This window comes from Dipteris shenzhenensis, chromosome 18, assembly GCF_047967505.1.
Source record: "Dipteris shenzhenensis isolate YYH24624 ecotype China chromosome 18, Dip_SZ_1.0, whole genome shotgun sequence".
NCBI lineage: Eukaryota > Viridiplantae > Streptophyta > Polypodiopsida > Gleicheniales > Dipteridaceae > Dipteris > Dipteris shenzhenensis.
In genome coordinates, this window is record NC_141613.1 from 50,374,359 (window position 1) to 50,383,580 (window position 9,222).

The window sequence follows — 9,222 nt, forward strand, 5'->3', positions numbered from 1 at the left end:
TCAAAGTGATCTAGTTCTTGTGAAAATAAAAGTATAAAAAACATGTTACCAAAGAAATACCATTTTTTAAATCTCTTGAAAAACAAGCTCGGATAGAATTGCTCATACGTTTTTACTCTATAAATGACACACCGGTGTCAAGCCACTCTCCATGGCAAGTAATGTGATTTGGTGTTCTTGAATTTACATACCATGTCTCATTTGCTTCATTATGTAAGTCATGCTACCCATAATGTACCTCAGGGAGAACAAACAATCTATTCTCTCATCATTGCTAGATAGGCATAATTTCCATGCTGGACTCTTCCATGACGAATGCCATTTTGTTGTAACAATCTCTTACTATATGACTAGTTTTGTCACAATTACTTTGTTATTGGGGTTGCCCTCTACCACCTTGTGTACCATATGAAGGTTGAAATTCTATCATGGTGGTGTATCAATCCTACCACGTCCCTTCTATAGTTGTATATACCCCCCCCCCCCTCCTTGCACCTCTGTGGCAGAAGAATGTTTGATCCCTTGCACGAATATTACTACTTGTGGATGTACCAAGACCAAGATTCAATTCTTCAACAGTGAGCAATGAGACCAACTCCTCAAAATTTGGGGGATTTCCACCTCGAACTGTGATAGAGTTATTAAATTACTTATACTTATTGTCCAAACTATTGAATGTAACTGCTACAAGATCACTACAATCCATAAGTGCATTTATAGAAGCAAGTGCATCTCAAAAGAGAAAATAGGAAAATAATAGGGGCTAAGTGCACCAAAAGTTTGAGCTAATTGTACCAAAGGTACAGTGTTGGAGGTCATAGAGTGACAAATGAGGGCAACATCCATGATAGGTTAAGAGTTGAAAAGTTTATGTAAGACTAAAGTGAGGATCGAAGATATGATAAAGTAAGAAGACAATAGCCAAATGCATAAGATAGAGTTCAAATTTTGATCACCATTATGATTACCTCAGTAATGGGTGCCAAAATGTATGTCTTAAAAAAGTACAAACGGGGAAAGAAGGGTAAAGGGTTGGTGGGGGACAAGTGGGGAGCATCCCACATCCACACGCCCCTATGGGTGATGTGATTTAACAATTCGTAAGTGTGACGTTTATGGGACTTATTTCAAGTAGGAAGCAATGAAAATTTTGATAAATAATGTTAGTTTTCTTCAAGGAAGATGGCATATATATAAGTGGCATACTAGCAAGCTGGGGAACAAGGAAGACCTATCTTTACCACCATGAAAGAGCTTGATAAATGTAGAATTAGTCTTTCAAAGTCTTCTCATATTTTGGCAAGCCCATGAAAGTAATGATGCCTTTATGTGTGTCCATGCAACTCGTTTTCTAGATTGCACACCTTGAAAACCATAGCTTTACTAGTGTACTCTTCAATAAGAACTTACTTGCCTATACATGTAGAACAAAAAATTGACATTTCTGAATAAATTTCAAAGCCAATTACAAGTGATTGAGCAATGCCAACTTCCATATTATCCTTCTTTTAACCCCATATTTTGCTTGATGCCACCAAGAGCTTTCACAATTGAAACTCACAAAATCATAGTTGACAGAAACATGCATGAGCAATAATTAGCTGCATATCACACATATAGAACAAAAAGAAGACTCATAGTCCAATTGCTTGGAATCTTAATGGCACATATGCTCCCATCTGCTAGCCATATCAGAAGTTGCAAAATTAATTGCTTCTTGATTGCTAGTCCTTAAAGCTCTAGGCCCATTAGACAAAATCTCCACAAAAGACACAAAAGAAAGTTCCCTAAAGCTTTAGGACTATTAGATAAACTCTCCACAAAACAACCAAAAGATCAAGACATGCTTGTTCCTTAATATGGAAATTCCTCTTGAACACATGAAGATTATGTGTTGAACTACCTTTCTTTAAGAGTAGCCCATACATTAAAGATCACGATGAATTGAGAGTGAGGAAGTATCAAACTCACACACGAGGTACTATAACTTACCTCACAAGTGGATCTATTTCACTATAAGACTAAAAATTACAAGTCCCATCATGGGTATAAAGATAGGTGTGCAAGGATCCATCACATCTTGGATGCATGATAAAGTGAAGAGGTTGGCCCAAGATCATACATAGTTACTCCTAAGCAAGGAGCTACAAAAGAGGCACCATCAAGACATGGCGCAAGTGTCTAAAAACACAAAAGTTGCTACATGAATCTTTAACAACACATATATCTTCTAGAGATAAGACATGCAAATCTGTGATAACACAAGTGTCTCCAAGAATAATTGGCACATGGATATGTGACAACATTTACAAATGCAATAATACTCACCCAAACCATCTCTGTCATTGGAATGATCTAGGGACACGAAGCTCCATTGGGTGACCTACTTTTCTTCCCTTTCTACTTTAATAGTTATTTTTCCTCCATTTATAATCTACTTAGCTATTTTGTTTGTTTATTCAAGCTTCGGTATAAGGCTAGCCAATTTATACTTTGTAATTTGTGCATCCTACTAATAAAGTGATACAATAAGATTAAAACAAAAAAAGAGAGTTGAGAGTAAAATAAACTTTATAATTCTTTATTTGCCTATAGGCCATGATTTCCCTAACCTTCCCTACAAATCAAGTAAATAATCAACATGGAGAAATACAAGACATGAAACACCAGAGGATGTCTACGAGACATAAACTAAAGTAGCACAACTTGCTTTGGTATGATATAGACAACTAAAAAATCATAGCACATTGGATCAAAGGGAATGACAAAATGGATCACATGGGGGCAAAGATGTCATAATGCATATGACCCACATACGAGGTTGCCAACATCACAAGGTGCTTGCCACAATAATGCCTAAATTCGATTCTAGCTAGAGATCTCACCTATCGACTCTTATCCTATGTAAAATGAGCATGTAAACAAATAGAAAATGTATTCCTTCGGAGGACAAGCAACAATAATAATCCAAAACAAGAGTTTCAACAAAAAGAAATACAAACACAAACATCAAACAAGGAATGTGTGTGTGTGTGTGCACGTGCGCCCACCAAGGGAGATCTTACATACTTAATGTCAACCATTATGGTAGCCTTTTGGCATTCCAAACATGGCTGGAAAAGTTTGAGATTACTTTCAGTGCAATGTTTGTGTTCGCCAAAGATGACGAGGGCTTAAATATTCTCAACATTCATGTGCATATCCTTGCCCATAAAAGGGAAAATTGATGCTGCAATTTCTACAAGGAGATCAACTTTGGGCTGCAATGATGCACTATTTGCTTTTGCAACTCACCACCTCTTCTTTTGGATATTGGCAGCCAACTCAGAGAGATTTTCTTTTTGGTTGTATTGATGGCATGGTCAAAGGATTTTCTTTTTTCTGTATTGATGGCATGGTCAAAGGATGTCCTTTGGTCTCCAAAATATTTTTTAATTTTGGAAGCATATCCTCTTCCAGTTGGAATGGCATGGCCACAACTATTTGTAGGGCAATTCCTTAAAAGATGAAAGCATATATTGGTCAAAGGTCTTTAAACCCCCACTGGCTTTGCGGGATCCCAGACATTCCTACTTTATTAGTTTCAAAGGGATCCGCTTTGTGGTTGATGTGATTCATGATGATGGTACCATGATATCTTTTCCTTTGGTTGCTAGACAATATGGTTTAGCAATGTATTATCACTCTCTATGGCAAAATATTACTCAAATGCTTTAGCCTTTTCTACAAGTGCCACCACTTGAGCTTGAGGATAGACTTCAAGATTGGACTCTTCATTCCCCGAGTTTATCAACCTATCCCTTCAGGCTATCCAACATTATGATACCTACCTCTTATACAGTTTTGTTGCCCCCACCTTGGGTTTTAGGTAAGGCAAATCAACTCTAGCATATGAATGCTCGACAAAGTGGTGGTTGGAAGATATTTCTAGAGCCTTGGAGTTCCCGAGTTTCTCTTCAACAGCGAGTCTTTTTGTGGTGGGTGATGTTGGGGGTTCCGTCTGGGTAGCTCTTGGCACAAAGACATATTGCTCTGACTATTTTGTCACAGATGTTTGGCTCCAAGGACATATGTGCCTCATCTCCTTTGGCATTGTCCACACACTCTCCTCTCCTCCCCTCTCGTTGCTCCTCTCCCCTACCGCTCCTCGTTGCTCCTCTCCCCTCGCCGTTCCTCCCCCCCTTCTGCTCCTCTCCCTTCCCCCTTGCCGCTCCTCTCCCTTCCCCCTTGCCACTCCTCTCCCCTCCAGTCGGTCACCCTCCCCTCCCCTCCCCATCTCCTCTCCACCTCCCCTAAGAGATCTCAACAACGGAAGTAGAATGGAAGAAGGTGAGAGAGAGGGAGAGCCACAAGTTTTGGTGGGTGCAAAACACCCTAATCTTCTATGTCATCCATATATATATGTGTTATACATAACAAGGGTTAAGGCACAATGGTCTTTAAAACCCCCACATCCCCTCCCCTCTTGTCGATCCCCCCCCCTTCTCTCTCTCTCTCTCTCTCTCTCTCTCTCTCTCTCTCTCTCTCTCTCTCTGTGGGTGGGGTGTGGGAGGGGGTGGTGAGAGGAGAGAGAGGGTAGGGTGGGCGAGGGTGGAAGGGATGGTGAGAGGAGGGAAGGGACCCCCTCCCCCCCCAACCTATTCGCAACAGGGGGGAGGGGGTAGTGGCAATTTGGATGTGGGGGGTAGTGGTGGGGGGTAGGCGGGGTCAGGGGTGGGGCGGTTAGTTAGGGGGGGTAGGGGTTTAATTTATTTTTATTTAAATATCTTAATAAATTTTATATTTTTAATTTAATGTATATCTTAATAAAAAATAATTTGTATTTTGATTTCATCTAAATTTATTTTTAAAATAAGGACTTTAATTATATCTTAAAAGTAATTCAATAGAACAAATAAATTTATATACATTTATTTTTAAAAATATTAAATTTAATGTGTATTTAAACTTCAAAATGTATGAATTTAATATATATTTGAATTTACTTTTAAAAATAAAAATAGTTTTATGCTTTAACACAATATATGTTTATTATATTTTTATTTAAAAATGAAAGAGAAATTATCTTAATTTAAAATAAAGCTTAAACTTCATGATATTTAAAGTAGGAATTTTAAATTAAATTTTTTATTTAAGAACGAACTTAAAGAAAACATATAATTAGATTTTAGTTTAAAGTTAATAAAATAGTTGCTAACCCTGTGGCAACAAGGGCCAGAAGTGCAGTCTAGGACAACAACTATGAGAGCATTGTGTGTGTAGAGTAGCGGCAAAGCTTCGCTTGTAATATCTTGAGCCTGACAGATAGTATGATAAATCCTAAAGGATGAGGATAGCCAAGTTGTTAACCCTATGGCAACAAGGGCCAGAAGTGTAGTCTAGGACAACAACTATGAGAGCATTGTGTGTGTAGAGTAGCGGTAGCAAAGCTCCGCTTGTAATATCAGGATAGCCAAAATCCTCTCTAGAAAAGATCCGATCATACTTGGAAAATCAGGATCTAGAGAGACAAAGACTAAATCTAGAGAGAGAAAGAGTAAAAGCCTACACTTTTGGAGGTCCCTCCACTTTGTGTAGGGACCCAAAAGGTCCCCCCACTTTGTGTAGAGACCCAAAAGGTCCCCCCAAAAGTGGAGGGACTCCTGTCCAAAAGGTCTCCTACAAAAGAGGTCCCACCACAGAGGTACCTACAGATTGTGTAGAGACCAACATGTATAAATATCTCTCAATGGAATGAAGCTCCCACTCTTTGGGGTTTAGTGTTCAACCTCACTATTGTGTTCATGCGATTGATCTCCATTGTGTCCATGCTGTCTTTCACTATTGTGTTCTCTAGCATGCCCTTACCCTTGCACTCTCTACCCTTGAACTCCCTCCTCCTCCTCCTTCCTCCCTCTTCCTCCCTCCTCCTCATCCTCCTCCCTCATCCTTCTCCTCCATGTCCTCCTCCTCCTCCCTCCTCCTCCTCCTCCTCCCTCCTCCTCCTCCTTCCTCCTCCTCCTCCAATCTCCTTCTCCTTCCTCCTCCTTCCTCGCTTTTCCTCCTCCTCCTCCCTTCTCCTCCTCTTCCCTCCTCCTCCTCCTCCTCCCTCCTCCTCCTCCTCCTCCCTTCTCCTCCTCCTCCTTCTCCCTCCCTCCTTCTCAACCCTTACCCCTCGAATCTGCGAAGGAGACTAGCTCTCCACTCCTCAACCTTAGACTCCTCCTATACCCTGCAACCCCCTCTAAACCCTGGAACTCCTAGTTAACTCTCTCAACCCTGTCCCCATTTCTAGCCTTGAAATCCCCTTCTAAACACTTGAACTCCCGTGGAGGCAAGAGCCTCCGTCAATCGTTATAAATCAAGCCCTCTTTCTCATTCACGCATGCATGAGATCTGCTTTCCACGCTTTAGCCTACACCTTTCACCGAAGCATGACCCGAGGACCTATGCTACAGTTGTGAACACCTATGCTACAATGAGCAACGACATGACTGTAGGTGACCAACACCCTCGGAACCTGCACATGGGTAAAACAGAGACAACATTTGGCACCGTTGTTAGGGAGGTCGCCTAAAGTGAAAGCGGAGCATGTGCTTGCATGTGTGAGAAAAGAACCCCCTACGAAAAACCATTCAACATACATCCCTCAGGAGGGAAAAAATGCTTCCAAATGATGCAAAAGGATAATGTTAACATACAAAATCACATTAATACACTAAACAACCAAAATTAACCCTCAATCCCTCCACATCCTATAAAAGCAATACCAACCCCCCTCATTTCTTTCCCCACTTTTGCTAGCCACTTCCTTCTCCAAATTCCGTTAAGCCTTCATAATTTTCGTCTTTCTCTATTTTCCGTCCACCATTTCCACCACCACCACCACCACTTTTTCCGTCAATCCCCCCTCCACCACCACTTTTTCCGTCACCCCCCCCTTCCATCTCCATCTCCACCTCCCATCATCTTCCTCCCCACCACCTCCACTTTTTCCATCCATCCCCCATCTCCCCCACTCAAGGCAACCATCCCTTTCCCCTCCACCATCTCTCTACACCCCATCTCCCCTTTTTCTCCTCCACCTCCCATTTCCTTCCCTCTCCCCACCCCCCATCTCCACCATCTCTCTACCTCTCTCTACACCCCATCTCCCCTTTTCCCCCTCCCCCTCCATCTCCCATCTCCTCCACCACCCCCCATCTCCTCCACCCCCCATCTCCATCACCCTCCACTCCACCATCTCTCTACCTCTCTCTATCACCCACTCCCTCCACTCCATTATCTCTCTACCTCTCTCTATCCCCCACTCCCTCTACTCCACTATCTCTCTACCTCTCTCTATCCCCCACCTCCTCTAACCCCCATCTCCATCACCCTCCACTCCACCATCTCTCTATCCCCCACTCCCTCCACTCCACCATCTGTCTACCTTCTCTACACCCCATCTCCCCTTTTTCTCCTCCACCCCCCATTTCCTCCCCCCCTCCACCTCCACCTCCACCCCCCATCTCTACCATCTCTCTACCTCTCTCCCCTTTTCCTCCTCCACCCCCCTTTTCCCCCCCTCCACCCCCCTCTCTCTTTCCTCCACCCCCCTTTCTTCTCTCTCTTTCCCCCTCCACCTCTAGCCCCCCCTTTTTCCCCCCTCCACCCCCACCCCCCCCCCCCCCATCTCCACCCCCACCCCCACCCCTCTATCCCCTCCACCCCCCTCTCTTTCCTCCACCCCCCTTTCTTCTCTCTTTCCCCCTCCCCACCCCCCTCTCTCTTTCCTCCCACCCCCCCTTTTTCTTCTCTCTCTTTCCTCCCCCTCCTCTCTCTCTCTCTTCCTCCCCTCTCTCTCTCTTCCCCCCCTTTTTTCTTCTTTCTCTTTCTCTCTCCTCTTCCCCCCCCCCCCTCTCTCTCTCTCTCTCTCTCTCTCTCTCTCTCTCTCTCTCTCTCTCTCTCTCTCTCTCTCTCTCTCTCTCTCTCTCTCTCTCTCTCTCTCTCCGGTCGCTCCTCTCCCTAACCTAATCTAAAGGCCTAAGGCCCTCCCTAAACTAAGGGCCTCAAGCCCTAATAACAAAGGGCTTAAGCCTTGCCAAAGGCAAGGCAGTCCGGCGACCCGACGGCCCATGCAGCGCCCGCCAGTGGCGACGCACGTCCAAATCAATGGCGCAGCCTGTCCTTCAATAGCCTTCGATTGAGATATATTTAGAAGCGTGAAGAGGTTGATTTGGTTGGATGGGCAAATTTCAACAAAAGATGAGGAAGCTCTAAGATGACACATGAAGAAGCTGAACCTTGCAAGCTTCCGTTGGACAACATAGGCCTGCAATTTTTTTGTAGAAGCATTAGACTAGAAATGTGAAATGATGTAAAGATTCATATTGAAGAGAGATTTACGGTGATATAAGTAGCTTTGGATACAGAGTAACGATCGGCAAGTTACAAGCATTTTAGTGAAAGGGGATCGAAACTACCTTGGCAACATATTGTCATACATAGAGCATCATAAATTTAACTAAAAGTCCCAAATTTAAAACTGAGAATACGAGCAGATGTGACATGAAGAGCGCTTTGTAATGATGTAAGTTTCATAAAAATCCGACCACTGAATGAAGAGTTATGAGCATTTTACTAGCTGTGGGTCAAACTGTCATAGAAATTGCCCTCCACTCATGCTGATTTCGCTTGGCAAGAGTGCTCTCTCAAAGCTCCACCTTTATCAAAGATGCAAGGCCCATGACGTTCGCCTAGAAGCAAAGGATATACACTCATAACAGCTCTAGAAAATATTGACCCATGTGGTTGCATTGACCTTCGAACAAATACATTTTTAGGATGAGGTCACCTACCACATGGCAGCCTCATCCTCGTCCCCGCCATGCCACTCTTGCCACCTTCGCCTCCTTCCCAGCATCCCCGTTTGCCTCTACCTCCCTGCACAGACCCCCACTCTCAGTGTCGACCAATGCGACCATCCCTTCAGCAACCAAGGGCCTTAAGGCCCTCCATTAATACAAACCCAAATCCTTTCCCAACCCCCCCCCCTCTTGCATTTTCAACGCCTCCACAGACAAAAAACCTCCATCGTCGATGCCCTCCCCCCTCAGGAAGCTCCCCAAAAAAAAAAAACTAACCTTAACCATAATTTACCTAGGGTTAGGTCAAGCTAACCTATGTTTGGTTAAGTTTGATAGGTTAGATAAACTATAGTAAGATTAGGAAAACTCAGGTTTAGTTTAGTTTGATTCAAGT